General features: G+C 37.7%; 1 protein-coding gene across 4 annotated transcripts in view; it reads left to right on the forward strand.

The window, feature by feature from the left end:
* The first annotated feature begins 1,292 nt into the window (after positions 1–1,292).
* Positions 1,293–19,685, forward strand: part of LOC128661035 (Y+L amino acid transporter 2-like) — a 102,122-nt gene continuing 83,729 nt past the window's right edge. For all 4 annotated transcript variants that reach the window (XM_053715181.1, XM_053715183.1, XM_053715184.1 and 1 more), the window contains exon 1: positions 1,293–1,442. The gene's annotated coding sequence lies outside the window, so the exon portion shown is untranslated. The remainder of the gene's footprint in view (positions 1,443–19,685) is intronic.

The following is a 19,685-nucleotide window of genomic DNA, read 5'->3' on the forward strand; positions in this document are numbered from 1 at the left end:
CAAGTAAATGCACAGTAATTGTAATATAGGGAGGACTGAAAAACCAAGTCAAGCTGAAAAAGCAAAAACAAAAAAAAACAAAATATAAAACAAGCTAACAAAAAGAAAAGAAAATGAAAAAATGATCTCATGTAATAGGTACATTATTGTAAATGCAAATAGAGCCATAGAGCATTGTAAATTGCAAATTGCAGCCAAGAAAATTTTAGGGCAGTACAACACTTATAGGCACACTTGCCAATCCAGCTGAGTGTTAAGCCAATTTGGAATAAGGGTATCCAGAACATATGTCCAGCGTGCTTCTCTTTGTAACATCAGGTTGTCCCTGTCCTCACCCCTGATTAGAGCGGGAACATGGTCATCAGAGATTCCTTTTTTCAATGCTGTCCTTATAGAAGACCTATGATTGGCCATGCGAGAACTTAAGTCATCTGTGGTCTTACCCACATAAAATAAGCCACAAATACAGTGTAGAAGGTGTGTAGTGGTACATGTCATCCTGTGTTTATGGTAAAACTTTTGTCGCTTATGTGGATGAGTAAATTACTGTCCTGCTATTAAGTCGCTGCATATAGTACATCCTATGATGCGAAAGACGCCCTTTTTCTCTACATTAAGCCAGGAGCTCTTGTTTTAGCTTTTCTGCAGGTCAGTATTGAACAAGATGTCCCGGAAGGATCTGGACCGTTTGAAGCCAATTCTAGGAGGAGGCATATGTTGAAAAGGTTAGGCCTTATCCATCGCCAATATGTGCCAGTTGTCTCACAGGTGTTTGCTGATGGTATTTTTTGTCACCGGTATAGGTAGTGACGAAAGTATATTCTCTCTCTCTCTCTCTCTCTCTCTCTCTCTCTCTATACATATATATATATATATATATATATATATATATATATATATATATATATATATATATATATATATATATATATATAATGAAAATAGATGGGCTACAAAAAACAAAAAAACAATATAAGGTATAGTTTAGCAACCCTGTAGGTTCGTATTGTGCCCAAAATAGAGAAAGGTGCATCCTCGTGCTGCCCAACATTAGTTAGTTCTTTTTCTTACTCCTGCATGATAATTGTGCACATAGACTTTGTAGGATTAGTTATATGAAACGCAACCAAATTAAGATTATTCCTTATTTGAAATCTCTGATAAGTGTATCTCTCTTTAAATAACCCATTGTGCAGGACTTGTATGTCTGTGTTCTGTTTATCATACAGTACATTCTGTGATAAAAATAGATGGTGAATAAACTTATGACCTGTGGACAAGAAATGATGCTCGTATCACTTACAAATCATACCCACAGCTGCTTATTTCAATACCCTTAGACAAAGTCTTACCCTGCACTCACGTACATTGGATATACAAATTGTGCTGAAAATTGTATTTAATTGCCTATAAGAAAAAAAATCTTGAATGAGAACATAAAGGTAAGAACTTGTATATTGTTTCTATAGATAAATTTGCATGTTTTCATTGGGTTTAATCTGTTATAATTATATTGCAAAATAACAGTGATACTGTTTTCTGATAACAGAGTTAATGGTTTAACACAATGTCTTTACAAGTTTTATTTAGGCATTTTAAGTGTGTCGTTTTTTTCAATATATTAACTATTTAAATGTAGTATATAAAATAGCAGCTTTATCTAACGTTTTATTTCATAATAATTTACGCAAGAAGAGAGTAAAATACTCAAAATCTTCAAAATCATTACACTATAGACATCTAGAATTAAAAAAAGATAGAGATAAATGAATCACTACAATTATGTACTAACGTTGATGCTTGATGAGGAATCTGTTAGCTCTAATAAAAAGATGTAAAAGGACAGGAGAGCCAATAATAAAACACATTCTATACATTTCAAATACTTCTTGTTTGTCATTTTTATTATTTAGATGGCATTTATAAAAGTTGTGTTTTATGTAGTATTTAAGTAGAAGCAAAAACAATGCTATTTTGGATATATAGAAAAAATCTTAAAGGGACATAAATCACTTTGAGATGGTAATATAATCCATGTATACAAAAAAAACTCTGCAAAATACTTTCATTATTTGATTTGTCCCTTTTTCCTGTAATTCTATTCTGAAATTGTGAGCTTTTCAGTTCCTGTAAAAAATTGAAGTGCAGAACATTGTGATTATCCATACAGCCATTGGCTGCACACTCTAGTGACCTATTTATAACTGTCTCTAATTGGCCACAGCAGAGAAGGTAACCTAAGTTACAACATGGCAGGTCCCAATGTTTTATAGACACTAAAATTTTACACTTATTTTGTCACTATTTAAACAGCTAATTAAACTTTAAAAAATATATCTACATGTTATTATTCTCTGACTAATCTTTTCTTTGAATACATAACCAATGCCTAGATTTAGAGTTTGGCGTTAGCCGTCAAAACCAGCGTTAGGGGCTCCTAACGCTGGTTTTGGGCTACCGCTGGTATTTAGAGTCAGTCAGGAAAGGGTCTAACGCTCACTTTGCAGCCACGACTTTTCCATACCGCAGATCCCCCTACGCCATTTGCGTATCCTATCTTTTCAATTGGATCTTTCTAACGCTGGTATTTAGAGTCTTGGCTGAAGTGAGCATTAGAAATCTAACGACAAGACTCCAGCCGCAGAGAAAAGCCAGGAGTTAAGAGCTTTCTGGGCTAACGCCGGTTCATAAAGCTCTTAACTACTGTGCTCTAAATTATACTAACACCCATAAACTACCTATGTACCCCTAAACCGAGGCCCCCCCCACATCGCCGCCACTCTATTAAATTTTTTTAACCCCTAATCTGCCGACCTCACACCGCCGCAACCTAAATTATCCCTATGTACCCCTAATCTGCTGCCCCTAACACCGCCGACCCCTATATTACATTTATTAACCCCTAATCTGCCCCCCCCAATGTCGTCGCTACCTACCTACAATTATTAACCCCTAATCTGCCGACCGGACCTCACCACTACTGTAATAAAGTTATTAACCCCTAATCCGCCTCACTCCCCCCTCAATAACCCTATAATAAATAGTATTAACCCCTAATCTGCCCTCCCTAACATCACCGACACCTAACTTCAAGTATTAACCCCTAATCTGCCGACCGGACCTCACCGCTACTCTATTAAATTTATTAACCCCTAAAGCTAAGTCTAACCCTAACACCCCCCTAAGTTAAATATAATTTAAATCTAACGAAATAAAATCAATCTTATTAAATAAATTATTCCTATTTAAAGCTATATACTTACCTGTAAAATAAACCCTAATATAGCTACAATATAAATAATAATTATATCGTAGCTATTTTAGGATTAATATTTATTTTACAGGTAACTTTGTATTTATTTTAACCAGGTACAATAGCTATTAAATAGTTAATAACTATTTAATAGCTTGAAAAAGACGAAGTAACCAGCGCCCAGGACTGATATCTGCTCACTATAAAGAAGACCCCCTAATAGGTCTAGAAACGGAACAATGAATTAGGATATATAGGAGCGCCAATGGCTTAGATATACCACAGGGAATAAAAAGTCAAAAATGGTCTCCAATAATTTCTATCAACCAAATATTTAATATATAAAACCAATGTAATTCTGATCTCCAGAATCATAAAAACACAAAATACATATGGCAAAGCTTAAAATACAATACAATAAATAATTTGAAATACAACAGATAACAGATCCGGTTGGTTAAACTGGATGACCAATATCTAATGTTCCAGTTTTCATGAGTCCTCTTAAAAACCTTCTAGTAGGTACATGGTATTGTTAAATACACGTACAAATGAATCTAGTATTCAATGGATAGTATAATATTAGCTCAAATGTTCTTATCAAGGTGATAGGATCACTAATATAGTGATACGAGACCCACTAATAGGTCAACAGTGCATACAAATATTGCAACATTTAAATCATATGATGAACACCGTGAAAAATCAAAAATAAGAAATAAGATACAAAGTGTTGGATTCCTTAAAGTGTCAAATAAACCATATTGTGGATTTGTAGAATATGACACACAATAAAAATAAGTTGTGAATGTAGTCTTAAAAATCAATAAATCAAAAAATAAGATAAAGTGATGGGAAAATGCAGAAAAAATAATATATATAATACAAAATTAAATGTAAGATCCTACCAATAGAATTTAAACTAAACTGGTACCAGCTAATACCTCAATTCTCCTGATTCAATCTGGGTGATGGACTCGATGGTCCGATAATGCGTTATTATCTTAAAAACAGTAAACAAATAACACAAGCTATACCACAAGCTGTATACTTATGACAAGCTATAAAAATATATAAACGACATAGAAACAGAGAGTGTGTATAGTTTGGCCAAAACTAGTCCACAAACTCCTAAAGGTGTGTTTCCACAACTTTAAATAACTTAAAAAAATTTAAAGACAATAATAGTGTCCTTTGTGAGTCTTTTGGTAAATCCTTAAAAGTCTGGTAAAAATCCGGTGAGAGAAATCCTCAATGTGTAGTAGAGTTCCAAGTCCTATTCCTATGTTAAGACAAATACCTGAAAGAAATGGAAAAAAGCGCACTAAACAAACAGCGCCATTCAAATCCTGGTCCTGGATATAATGAGCCTCTCCAACTCTGATACAAAGTTTCGTCTACGCGTTTCGGCCCTCGTACCGGGCCTTTCTCAAGACATCATGATCAAGATGTCTTGAGAAAGGCCCGGTACGAGGGCCGAAAACGCGTAGACGAAACTTTGTATCAGAGTTGGAGAGGCTCATTATATCCAGGACCAGGATTTGAATGGTAAGACTATTTTCAATAGTCCATACCCGTTAGCGCTGTTTGTTTAGTGTGCTTTTTTCCATTTCTTTCATTATCGGACCATCGAGTCCATCACCCAGATTGAATCAGGAGAATTGAGGTATTAGCTGGTACCAGTTTAGTTTAAATTCTATTGGTAGGATCTTACATTTAATTTTGTATTATATATATTATTTTTTCTGCATTTTCCCATCACTTTATCTTATTTTTTGATTTATTGATTTTTAAGACTACATTCACAACTTATTTTTATTGTGTGTCATATTCTACAAATCCACAATATGGTTTATTTGACACTTTAAGGAATCCAACACTTTGTATCTTATTTCTTATTTTTGATTTTTCACGGTGTTCATCATATGATTTAAATGTTGCAATATTTGTATGCACTGTTGACCTATTAGTGGGTCTCGTATCACTATATTAGTGATCCTATCACCTTGATAAGAACATTTGAGCTAATATTATACTATCCATTGAATACTAGATTCATTTGTACGTGTATTTAACAATACCATGTACCTACTAGAAGGTTTTTAAGAGGACTCATGAAAACTGGAACATTAGATATTGGTCATCCAGTTTAACCAACCGGATCTGTTATCTGTTGTATTTCAAATTATTTATTGTATTGTATTTTAAGCTTTGCCATATGTATTTTGTGTTTTTATGATTCTGGAGATCAGAATTACATTGGTTTTATATATTAAATATTTGGTTGATAGAAATTATTGGAGACCATTTTTGACTTTTTATTCCCTGTGGTATATCTAAGCCATTGGCGCTATTAACTATTTAATAGCTACCTAGTTAAAATAATTACAAAATTACCTGTAAAATAAATCCTAACCTAAAGTTACAATTAAACCTAACACTACACTATCAATAAATTAATTATATAAAATACCTACAAATAAATACAATTAAATAAACTAACTAAAGTACAAAAAATAAAAAAGAACTAAGTTACAAAAAATAAAAAAATAATTTACAAACATTAGAAAAATATTACAACAATTTTAAGCTAATTACACCTACTCTAAGCCCCCAAATAAAATAACAAAGCCCCCCAAAATAAAACAATTCCCTACCCTTTTCTAAAATAAAAATAGAAAAGCTCTTTCTCTTGTTAAGTGTATCCAGTCCACGGATCATCCATTACTTATGGGATATTAACTCCTCCCCAACAGGAAGTGCAAGAGGATTCACCCAGCAGAGCTGCTATATAGCTCCTCCCCTAACTGCCATTACCAGTCATTCTCTTGCACCCAACGAATAGATAGGATGTGTGAGAGGACTGTGGTGATTATACTTAGTTTCATACCTTCAATCAAAAGTTTGTTATTTTATAATAGCACCGGAGTGTGTTATTCCTTCTCTGATAGAATTTGAAGAAGAATCTACCTGAGTTTTTCTATGATTTTAGCCGGAGTAGTTAAGATCATATTGCTGTTTCTCGGCCATCTGAGGAGAGGTAAACTTCAGATCAGGGGACAGAGGGCAGATTAATCTGCAAAGAGGTATGTAGCAGCTTATTATTTTCTGACAATGGAATTGATGAGAAAATTCTGCCATACCGATATAATGTAAACTCAGCCTTAAATGCAGTAGCAGCAACTGGTATCAGGCTGTCATGTATGTATATTTTACACTTCAGTATTCTGGGGAATGGCACTTCACTGGAATTATACTGTATGCATAAAACTTTAGCCTAATTTGCAGGGACTAGCAACAGGCTTTTTAATAACACTCAATTTATTAATGTTAAACGTTTTTTGCTGGCATGTAAAATCGTTTAATTTTCTGAGGTACTGGGTGAAAAAATGTTTTGGGCACTATTTTTTTCCACTTGGCAGTCGTTTTATTTAATTTATGACAGTTTACTGATCTCTCTCACTGTTATGTGTGAGGGGGAGGGACCTTTTTTGGTGCTTTTGCTACGCATCAAAAAATTCAGTCAGAAGTTTATTGTCTTCCCTGCATGATCCGGTTCATCTCTACAGAACTCAGGGGTCTTCAAAACTTGTTTTGAGGGAGGTAATCACTCACAGCAGAGCTGTGAGATTGTAGTTGACTGTGATAAAAAAAAAAAACGTTTATTTCTGTATTTTTTTTTTTCTGCTATCAGGGTTAGTTATCCTTTGCTAATGGGAGCAATCCTTTGCTAAAATTGTGTTTTTTACAAAGATTTGATGCTATAACTTTTCAGTTTATTAATTTTCAACTGTCATAACTTTTTCTGTGCTTCTTATAGGCACAGTACGTTTTCATATTATAGTAAATTACTTGAAAAGTATTTCCAAGTTGCTAGTTTATTTGCTAGTGTGTTAAACATGTCTGATTCAGAGGAAGATATCTGTGCTATATGTGCTAAAGCCAAAGTGGAGCCCAATAGAAATTTATGTACTAACTGTATTGATGCTACTTTAAATAAAAGTCAATCTGTACAAATTGAACATATTTCACCAAACAACGAGGGGAGAGTTATGCCGACTAACTCGCCTCACGTGTCAGTACCTGCATCTCCCGCTCGGGAGGTGCGTGATATTGTAGCGCCGAGTACATCTGGGCGGCCATTACAAATCACATTACAGGATATGGCTACTGTTATGACTGAAGTTTTGGCTAAATTACCAGAACTAAGAGGTAAGCGTGATCACTCTGGGGTGAGAACAGAGTGCGCTGATAATATTAGGGCCATGTCAGACACTGCGTCACAATTTGCAGAACATGAGGACGGAGAGCTTCATTCTGCGGGTGACGGTTCTGATCCAAACAAACTGGATTCAGATATTTCAAATTTTAAATTTAAGCTGGAAAACCTCCGTGTATTACTAGGGGAGGTGTTAGCGGCTCTGAATGATTGTAACACAGTTGCAATACCAGAGAAAATGTGTAGGTTGGATAAATATTTTGCGGTACCGGCGAGTACTGACGTTTTTCCTATACCTAAGAGACTTACTGAAATTGTTACTAAGGAGTGGGATAGACCCGGTGTGCCGTTCTCACCCCCTCCGATATTTAGAAAGATGTTTCCAATAGACACCACCACACAGGACTTATGGCAAACGGTCCCTAAGGTGGAGGGAGCAGTTTCTACTTTAGCTAAGCGTACCACTATCCCGGTGGAGGATAGCTGTGCCTTTTCAGATCCAATGGATAAAAAGTTAGAGGGTTACCTTAAGAAAATGTTTGTTCAACAAGGTTTTATATTGCAACCTCTTGCATGCATTGCGCCTGTCACGGTTGCAGCAGCATTTTGGTTTGAGTCTCTGGAAGAGACACTTGAATCAGCTCCATTAGATGAGATTACACACAAGCTTAAAGCCCTTAAGTTAGCTAACTCATTTATTTCAGATGCCGTAGTACATTTAACTAAACTTACGGCTAAGAATTCCGGATTCGCCATTCAGGCACGCAGAGCACTGTGGCTAAAATCCTGGTCAGCTGACGTTACTTCTAAATCTAAATTGCTTAATATACCTTTCAAAGGGCAGACCTTATTCGGGCCCGGGTTGAAAGAAATTATCGCTGACATTACAGGAGGTAAAGGCCATGCCCTGCCTCAAGACAGAGCCAAACCTAAGGCTAGACAGTCTAATTTTCGTTCCTTTCGTAATTTCAAAGCAGGAGCAGCATCAACTTCCTCTGCACCAAAACAGGAAGGAGCTGTTGCTCGCTACAGACAAGGCTGGAGACCTAACCAGTCCTGGAACAAGGGCAAGCAGGCCAGGAAACCTGCTGCTGCCCCTAAGACAGCATGAATCGAGGGCCCCCGATCCGGGAACGGATCTAGTGGGGGGCAGACTTTCTCTCTTCGCCCAGGCTTGGGCAAGAGATGTCCAGGATCCCTGGGCGTTAGAGATCATATCTCAGGGATACCTTCTAGACTTCAAATTCTCTCCCCCAAGAGGGAGATTTCATCTGTCAAGGTTGTCAACAAACCAAATAAAGAAAGAGGCGTTTCTACGCTGCGTACAAGATCTTTTATTAATGGGAGTGATCCATCCGGTTCCGCGGTCGGAACAAGGACAAGGGTTTTAATCAAATCTGTTTGTGGTTCCCAAAAAACAGGGAACTTTCAGGCCAATCTTGGATTTAAAGATTCTAAACAAATTCCTAAGAGTTCCATCATTCAAAATGGAAACTATTCGGACAATTTTACCCATGATCCAAAAGGGTCAGTACATGACCACAGTGGATTTAAAGGATGCTTACCTTCACATACCGATTCACAAAGATCATTACCGGTATCTAAGGTTTGCCTTTCTAGACAGGCATTACCAGTTTGTAGCTCTTCCATTCGGATTGGCTACTGCTCCGAGAATCTTCACAAAGGTTCTGTGTGCTCTTCTGGCGGTACTAAGACCGCGAGGAATTGCGGTAGCTCCGTACCTAGACGACATTCTGATACAAGCTTCAAGCTTTCAAACTGCCAAGTCTCATACAGAGTTAGTACTGGCATTTCTAAGGTCGCATGGATGGAAGGTGAACGAAAAGAAGAGTTCTCTCTTTCCACTCACAAGAGTTCCCTTCTTGGGGACTCTTATAGATTCTGTAGAAATGAAGATTTACCTGACAGAAGACAGGTTAACAAAGCTTCAAAATGCATGCCGTGTCCTTCATTCCATTCAACACCCGTCAGTAGCTCAATGCATGGAGGTGATCGGCTTAATGGTAGCAGCAATGGACATAGTACCCTTTGCACGTCTACATCTCAGACCGCTGCAATTGTGCATGCTAAGTCAGTGGAATGGGGATTACTCAGACTTGTCCCCTACTCTGAATCTGGATCAAGAGACCAGAAATTCTCTTCTATGGTGGCTTTCTCGGCCACATCTGTCCAGGGGGATGCCATTCAGCAGGCCGGACTGGACAATTGTAACAACAGACGCCAGCCTACTAGGTTGGGGCGCTGTCTGGAATTCTCTGAAGGCTCAGGGACAATGGAATCAGGAGGAGAGTCTCCTACCAATAAACATTCTGGAATTGAGAGCAGTTCTCAATGCCCTTCTGGCTTGGCCCCAGTTAACAACTCGGGGGTTCATCAGGTTTCAGTCGGACAACATCACGACTGTAGCTTACATCAACCATCAGGGAGGGACAAGAAGCTCCCTAGCAATGATGGAAGTATCAAAGATAATTCGCTGGGCAGAGTCTCACTCTTGCCACCTGTCAGCAATCCACATCCCGGGAGTGGAGAACTGGGAGGTGGATTTCTTAAGTCGTCAGACTTTTCATCCGGGGGAGTGGGAACTTCATCCGGAGGTCTTTGCCCAAATACTTCGACGTTGGGGCAAACCAGAGATAGATCTCATGGCGTCTCGACAGAACGCCAAGCTTCCTCGTTACGGGTCCAGATCCAGGGATCCGGGAGCGGTTCTGATAGATGCTTTGACAGCACCTTGGACCTTCGGGATGGCTTATGTGTTTCCACCCTTCCCGATGCTTCCTCGATTGATTGCCAGAATCAAACAGGAGAGAGCATCAGTGATTCTAATAACGCCTGCATGGCCACGCAGGACTTGGTATGCAGATCTAGTGGACATGTCATCCTGTCCACCTTGGTCGCTACCTCTGAAACAGGACCTTCTGATCCAGGGTCCCTTCAAACATCAAAATCTAATTTCTCTGAAGCTGACTGCTTGGAAATTGAACGCTTGATTTTATCAAAACTTGGTTTTTCTGAGTCAGTTATTGATACCTTAATACAGGCTAGGAAGCCTGTTACCAGAAAGATTTACCATAAGATATGGCGCAAATACTTATATTGGTGCAAATCCAAGAGTTACTCATGGAGTAAGGTTAGGATTCCGAGGATATTGTCTTTTCTACAAGAAGGTTTAGAAAAGGGTTTATCCGCTAGTTCCTTAAAGGGACAGATTTCAGCTCTGTCCATTCTTTTACACAAACGTCTGTCAGAAGTTCCGGACGTTCAAGCTTTTTGTCAGGCTTTAGCTAGGATCAAGCCTGTGTTTAAAACTGTTGCTCCACCATGGAGTTTGAACTTAGTTCTTAATGTTTTACAGGGGGTTCCGTTTGAACCCCTTCATTCCATTGATATCAAGTTGTTATCTTGGAAAGTTCTGTTTTTAATGGCGATTTCCTCGGCTCGAAGAGTCTCTGAGTTATCTGCCTTACATTGTGATTCTCCTTATCTGATTTTTCATTCAGACAAGGTAGTTCTGCGTACTAAACCTGGGTTCCTACCTAAGGTGGTCACTAACAGGAATATCAATCAAGAGATTGTGGTTACATCTTTATGTCCTAATCCTTCTTCGAAAAAGGAACGTCTGCTACACAATCTAGATGTAGTCCGTGCCCTGAAATTTTATCTACAGGCAACTAAGGATTTTCGACAAACGTCTTCCCTGTTTGTCGTTTATTCTGGTCAGAGGAGAGGTCAAAAAGCTTCGGCTACCTCTCTCTCCTTTTGGCTTCGTAGCATAATACGGTTAGCCTATGAGACTGCTGGACAGCAGCCTCCTGAAAGAATTACAGCACATTCTACTAGAGCTGTGGCTTCCACTTGGGCCTTTAAGAATGAGGCTTCTGTTGAACAGATTTGCAAGGCTGCAACTTGGTCTTCTCTTCATACTTTTTCCAAATTTTACAAATTTGACACTTTTGCTTCTTCGGAGGCTGTTTTGGGGAGAAAGGTTCTTAAGGCAGTGGTTCCTTCCGTATAAAGAGCCTGCCTGTCCCTCCCGTCATCCGTGTACTTTAGCTTTGGTATTGGTATCCCATAAGTAATGGATGATCCGTGGACTGGATACACTTAACAAGAGAAAACATAATTTATGCTTACCTGATAAATTTATTTCTCTTGTAGTGTATCCAGTCCACGGCCCGCCCTGTCACTTTAAGGCAGGTAATTTTTCCATTAAACTACAGTCACCACTGTACCCTATGGTTTTCCTTTCTCTGCATGTTTTCGGTCGAATGACTGGTAATGGCAGTTAGGGGAGGAGCTATATAGCAGCTCTGCTGGGTGAATCCTCTTGCACTTCCTGTTGGGGAGGAGTTAATATCCCATAAGTAATGGATGATCCGTGGACTGGATACACTACAAGAGAAATAAATTTATCAGGTAAGCATAAATTATGTTTTTACCTTACCAGCCCTTAAAAGGGCCTTTTGCGGGGCATGCCCCAAAGAATTCAGCTCTTTTGCCTGAAAAAAAAACATACAATACCCCCCCAACATTACAACCCACCACCCACATACCCCTAATCTAACCCAAACCCCCCTTAAATAAACCTAACACTAAGCCCCTGAAGATCTTCCTACCTTATCTTCACCACGCCGGGTATCACCGATCGGTCCAGAAGAGCCTCCGAAGTCTTCATCCAAGCCCAAGCGGGAGCTGAAGAGATCCATCATCGGGCTGAAGAGGTCCATCATCGGGCTGAAGTCTTGATCCAAGCCGCGGCTGAAGAGGTCCATCATCGAGCAGAAGTCTTCATCCTATCCGGGCAGAAGAGGACATCCGGACCGGTAGACATCTTCATCCAAGCCGCATCTTCTATCTTCATCCATCTGGAGCGGAGCGGAGCCATCTTCTTCCAGCTGACGCGGATCCATCCTCTTCTACCAACGCCTACTCGCCGAATGATGGTTCCTTTAAATGACGTCATCCAGGATGGCGTCCCTCGAATTCTGATTGATGGAATCAGCCAATCAGATTCAAGTTCAATCTGATTGGCTGATCCAATCAGCCAATCAGATTGAGCTCGCATTCTATTGGCTGATCGGAACAGCCAATAGAATGCGAGCTCAATCTGATTGGCTGATTCCATCAGACAATCAGAATTTTCCTACCTTAATTCCGATTGGCTGATAGAATCCTATCAGCCAATCAGAATTCGAGGGACGCCATCTTGGATGACGTCATTTAAAGGAACCGTCATTCAGCGAGTAGGCGTCGGTAGAAGAGGATGGATCCGCGTTGGCTGGAAGAAGATGGCTCCGCTCCGGATGGATGAAGATAGAAGATGCGGCTTGGATGAAGATGTCTACCGGTCCGGATGTCCTCTTCTGCCCGTATAGGATGAAGACTTCTGCCCGATGATGGACCTCTTCAGCCACCGCTTGGATCAAGACTTCAGCCCGATGATGGACCTCTTCAGCCCGATGATGGATCTCTTCAGCCCCCGCTTGGGCTTGGATGAAGACTTCGGAGACTCTTCTGGACCGATTGGTGATACCCGGCGTGGTGAAGACAAAGTAGGAAGATCTTCAGGGGCTTAGTGTTAGGTTTATTTAACGGGGGGTTGGGTTAGATTAGGGGTATGTGGGTGGTGGGTTGTAATGTTGGGGGGGTATTGTATTTTTTTTTTTCAGGCAAAAGAGCAGAATTCTTTGGGGCATGCCCCGCAAAAGGCCCTTTTAAGGGCCGGTAAGGTAAAAGAGCTTTTCTATTTTTATTTTAGAATAGGGTAGGGATTTTTTTTTATTTTGAGGGGCTTTGTTATTTTATTAGGGGGCTTAGAGTAGGTGTAATTAGCTTAAAATTGTTGTAATCTTTTTCTAATGTTTGTAAATTATTATTATTTTTTTTGTAACTTAGTTCTTTTTTTATTTTTTGTACTTTAGTTAGTGTATTTATTTGTATTTATTTGTAGGTATTTGTATTTAATTTATTTATTGATAGTGTAGTGTTAAGTTTAATTGTAGATAATTGTAGGTATTTTATTTAATTAATTTATTGATAGTGTAGTGTTAGGTTTAATTGTAACTTAGGTTAGGATTTATTTTACAGGTAATTTTGTAATTATTTTAACTAGGTAGCTATTAAATAGTTATTAACTATTTAATAGTTATTGTACCTGGTTAAAATAAATACAAAGTTGCCTGTAAAATAAATATAAATCCTAAAATAGCTACAATATAATTATTATTTATATTGTAGCTATATTAGGGTTTATTTTACAGGTAAGTATTTAGCTTTAAATAGGAATAAATTATTTAATAAGAAATAATTTATTTCGTTAGATAAAAATTATATTTAACTTAGGGGGGTGTTAGTGTTAGGGTTAGACTTAGCTTTAGGGGTTAATAAATTTATTAGAGTAGTGGTGAGGTCTGGTCAGCAGATTAGGGGTTAATACTTGAAGTTAGGTGTTAATATTAGGGGTTAATATTATTTATTATAGGGTTATTGAGGCGGGAGTGAGGCGGATTAGGGGTTAATAACTTTATTATAGTAGCGGTGAGGTCGGGTCGGCAGATTAGGGGTTAATAAGTGTAGGTAGGTGGCGGCGACGTTGGGGGCGGCAGATTAGGGGTTAATAAATATAATATAGGGGTCGGCGTTGTTAGGGGCAGGAGATTAGGGGTACATATGGATAACGTAGGTGGCGGCGGTGTACGGAGCGGCAGATTAGGGGTTAAAAAAAATATGCAGGGGACAGCGATAGCGGGGGCAGCAGATTAGGGGTTAATAAGTGTAAGGTTAGGGGTGTTTAGACTCGGGGTACATGTTAGGGTGTTAGGTGCAGACTTAGGAAGTGTTTCCCCATAGGAAACAATGGGGCTACGTTAGGAGCTGAACGCTGCTTTTTTGCAGGTGTTAGGTTTTTTTCCAGCTCAAACGGCCCCATTGTTTCCTATTTGAAGCTGGCCGCGTCCGTAAGCACCGCTGGTATTGAGAGTTGCAGTGGCGGTAAATATGCTATACGCTCTCTTTTTGGAGCCTAACGCAGCCGTTCTGTGAACTCTAAATACCAGCGGTATTTAAAAGGTGCGGGGGGGGGGGGAAACAGCGTTAGCTACGCGGGTCCTTACCGACAAAACTCTAAATCTAGCCGCAAGCATTTATTTAGTGTTTAATGTCTATGGTTAGATCTACTGAATGTAAAACAAGGTTGAACTGGTATTTGAGCATTGCTAACTCATTGCAATGTAATATAATTTTAACACTTCTAAAGAACTTTTTAGTCATTAAACAATAATAACTTTCTGAAGTGATAACATTTTAATTTAAATTTGAAGAATAAACAGGGATCCAATGTGAATCAGCGCCAGCAACTGTTAAAAAATCCTTTATTTAACATTGACAGTTTAAACATGCAAATAAGGCATTGCAACACTGAACACCAAACAACCAACGTGCTCTATATACAGCAGTAGCAACCAAAGGTTAGATGGTCTGACTGGTTTCAATCCTTGTGACTGTAATCATAGACTGTGCAGTCTATGAGTAATAGGTTCTTGAGAGGTCTTAATGTTCTGAAAAATTGGTAGGTTTGCACTTTGGTGTTAGTCACATGGGCCAACTAGCATACATGGGTCCTGATGATCAAAGATTCTCCAGCTTGTAGAGAAATTATAGTGCTGTCATGGTGCTAAATTCTCTAAATTCTCAAAAGAAAGATGGAATCTAGAAGTCCCAGCAAGATTAAAGATGCCTCCCATAAAGCTTGCTAATCAGATGAGATGATCTAAAATTATCAGCCAGCTTTGCAAGATATCTTACAAGATTCCAGAAAGGCAAATTTGGCTAAATGTTTCCTGTATTTTTGTATGTGAAGGAGAGACAAGATCAGTGCAATGTAGCACTGCATCACATGAGAGTTTTGTTACACTTACACTTTCTGCTTTTTATTTTATATTACTTTAGACTTTAGATTGGCTCATTTAAGTTTTATTACTTTTAAGCTTTGCATGGCTAAAGGATACAAAGTCAATTTGACATTTGTTTAAAAATCTATGTTCTATCTGAATCATGTAAGAAACATTTTAGGTTCCATGTACCTTGAACAGGTGTACACCTGACACTGATATAAATTCTCAGTTTGCAGCAAATACAAATTAAACTGAAATATTTTCACTATATTTTAACTTGCATGTGTTTCTAGTTTAGTATACATTACTTTTCTGTCAGTTAAATAATTGTCTGTGTTTTGTGAATTTTGAGAAAACCACCCCCATGCAGATGGAAAGACAGAATAGTGAGAACTAAAGGTGCAAAATGCTTAGAGCATATCATGAAAATTGTGAGAGTGATTCTGACAGACACTAGGAACTCTCCTGTCCCTCCTTTATTTTACATACAGCAAATACAAATTGCAATGTAATCTTTAGAAAATACACATAAATATACAAAGTATAGTCCTAACTTGTTAAAGTTATACAGAAACTGTGAAAGCATAATCAGAATTTGTAAAAAAAAAAAATCAGGATCCTAAATGCACTGCTGTATGCTGAATCAAATGCATTCAAATACAAAATAGAAAGTGATAAGCTTACATGTAATAAAACTTAAATGATACAATCTGACATCTAAAGTAATATAAATTACGAAGTGCAAAGTATAAATGTAAAAAGATTTTCATGTCATGCAGTGCTATATTGCACTTGGCTTGTCTCTCCACATCCAGAAACACAGGAATGCCCCTTAGAGAAGCATAGCAAAATCTGCCTTTCTAGAATCTTGTACGGGATCTTGCAGTGCTGAATGATCCTTTTAGATCATCTCATCTGAGCAGTGAGCTTTAGAACATCAAGCACATGGTGAGAAAAATCCTAGAAAGATAACTCTACATGCTTGAAAATAATTCCTACTATGGTTGTTAGATGTATGCAATGAACATTGTAAGGACAACTCTAAATATTAGAAAGATGCCAAAACAATCTTTACTCATAGCAGAATAAATGATAATAAAGTGCTCAAAAACACCTGTTTTAATTTAAAGTTTAGAACGTAGTCTATTTACAGATAGAAATAGATAAGTACAGGATGCAATGCTAACATTACTTCCAGGAATCATTCTTGAGAAATAAAACTAGTGTAAACATGATACACACTGGAAATTAATCTAGTTAAGTGAAACGTTTTAACACTAAGCATGGGAACTATTTCTAAAGTATATTTATTAAAGTTTATAATTAAAATACTACAAAAACATCAACCCCAGGACATTCTAATTTTTAGCCTATTAGTTTATATTTGTATATACCTTTTTTTTTATTTTATTATACATTTAAAAAAAAAAAATCCAAACAAAAAAACAGGAGCTGCTTCTCTGTGACTGTAGGCCCTTTTTAGGAAGCTGTGGATGCAGTGTCAGGCCTTAGCAATTAATGCTAAAGTGTGGCAGATTTAAATAATCACAGCCTGATCTGATCTGGATGATTGACAGCCCCTGCTCACGCTTGATGCACACTACCAAGGGGCAGAATAGCACAGGCAGTGGCTTGTACAATCATATGTGCAATGATAAATGCGAGCAGCACTCCAGGTGAGGCCAGGGGGATGGGGTTCATCATAGTGAACCTTGTCCATCATAGCAAACCTTTTCCATCCAGCACATGATAAATGGGGCCCAGGGTAGTCATCCTTCCTCACTAGTTAGTCTGTGCCAGGGGAGAAGCACTTTCTCAACCTTCCTCTACAAATATGATGGCAGGTTTTTTTGTACAGCAAAACTGTGATGGCCATCATGGAAACCAAATTGTAAATAAAAACTCATGCACTTTCTTCAAACTGTGAGCCTTTTTTTTGCAATGGAGGAAAACAAAGGCTCCAGACATGATTCAGGTGGAGCCCAGGCACCACCAACCTCCCTGTAGCAATGTCGGTACTGGTTTGTGGACCTCTAAAGGTGCAAGCCCAGTCCCAATGTACACCTCTGAGACCCCTGTAGTTACGTCCCTGGATCCTATTCCACCACAAGGGGGAAAAAAGGTCAACAAGTGTGCTCTGCAGGTCAGGGGCAAAGGCTATCAATAAATGTATATGGAACAGTGATATAAAATATGGATCACAGTAGATTATTTTCCAGCTCAATTAAAGTCTAGGTAGATTTTTTGTTCCTCCTGCCAGTTGTTACATTTACAGATAAAATATGATTTAGCCACCTGTTTCCAGATTCGCATAATAGCACAAGATATGAATAAAAATGCCATTATACTGAAAAAAATAAAGGTCAGAATTACATATCTGCAAAATTATCAGAGCAAACAAACACCTAGATTACCGAGTTTTGTGCTAAACAGGGTGCAAAACTAACACCAAAAAAGTTGCTTTATTTCACTTTCTATAGCGCTGCCATTACGAGTTATTGAAAAGCCTCCTTGTGCGTGCGATATGGTGGCATTAAGCTCCATACCGTACAAAATCCAAGGGCTGCTTTGACGTGCTAGTGCACGCTTTCCCCCATAGACATCAATGGGGAGAGAGTGTTAGAAAAAACACCTGCGATCGCGGAATGAAAAATCTCTGTAACGCAACACCATTGATGTCTATGCCGGTCCCCCACAACGCAAAACATTAAATTAAACTATTAACCCCTAAACCTAACACCCCCCCTAACTTTAAATTAATATTACAATATCACTATATTTAAATAAATAAAAACTTACCTGTAAAATAAAAATAAACCTAACATTAAAACATAAATTAACCTAACCTTACTATTCTAATAAAATAAAAAATACTACCTAGTACCAATTAAAAAATCTAAATGACAAATTTAAAAAACCTAACATTATGAAAAAAATAAAAAACATCTAAAATTATGAAAAATAAAAAACACTAAGGGCCCGATCCGATATGCAGTGTCGCCCGCAAAAGCCGGCGACGCCGGGTTTTGCACGTTTTTGGTATCCTATATACAACGCCGCATCTAAATGCGGCACGTATATTTCACCCGTCGCTCGCAATTTTTCCTCCTATAAGCTAGGCCTTACGTGGCGAAAATGGAGAAATCTTACTCCATTTTCACCTCGCCATAAAATGCAGCCGTAGCAGGCCTTGCGCTGAGTATGGGAGCACCGTAACTCCCTAAAATGCCTGCAAAAAAAAACTAACACCTAACGCATGCGCAATGTCTATCTACATGCCCCCCACCGCAATAACTAATAAAGTGTATTAACCCCTAAACCGCCATAGCTCACACCGCAATAAACCTATTCTATTATTAACCCCTAAACCGCCATAACCCACATATCCTATTAAATCTATTAACCCGTAATCTGCCGCCGCCAGCGTCGCCGCCACTATAATAAAGTTATTAACCCCTAAACCTAAGTCTAACCCTAACACCCCCCTAACTTAATTATTATTTAAATAAATCTAGTAATATTACTATTATTCCTATTTAAAACTAAATACCTATAAAATAAACCCTAAGATAGCTACAATATAATTAATAATTACATTGTAGCTATTTTAGGATTTATTTTTACTTTACAGGCAACTTTGTATTTATTTTAACTAGGTACAATAGCTATTAAATAGTTAATAACTATTTAATAGCTACCTAGTTAAAATAATGACAAAATTACCTGTAAAATAAATCCTAACCTAAGTTACAAATACACCTAACACTACACTATCAATAAATAAATTAAATGAATTAATTACAATTAGCTAAAATTAAATACAATTAAATTAAATAAACTAAAGTACAATGTCCCGCAAAAAGCCCTTTTAAGGGCTATTTGTAATTTAGTATAGGGTAGGGAATTTTATTATTTTGGGGGGCTATTTTATTTTATTAGGGGGCTTAGATTAGGTGTAATTAGTTAAACCTTCTTGTAAAAAAAAATTATTTTCTGTAATTTTTATTTTTTTATTTTTTGTACTTTAGTTTATTTAATTTAATTGTGTTTAATTTTAGCTAATTGTCATAATAATTCATTTAATTTATTTATTGATAGTGTAGTGTTAGGTGTATTTGTAACTTAGGTTAGGATTTATTTTACAGGTAATTTTGTAATTATTTTAACTAGGTAGCTATTAAATAGTTATTAACTATTTAATAGCTATTGCACCTAGTTGAAATAAATACAAAGTTGCCTGTAAAATAAAAATAAATCCTAAAATAGCTACAATGTAATTATTAATTATATTGTAGCTATC

Source organism: Bombina bombina, chromosome 5 (assembly GCF_027579735.1).
Source record: "Bombina bombina isolate aBomBom1 chromosome 5, aBomBom1.pri, whole genome shotgun sequence".
Taxonomy (NCBI): Eukaryota; Metazoa; Chordata; class Amphibia; order Anura; family Bombinatoridae; genus Bombina; species Bombina bombina.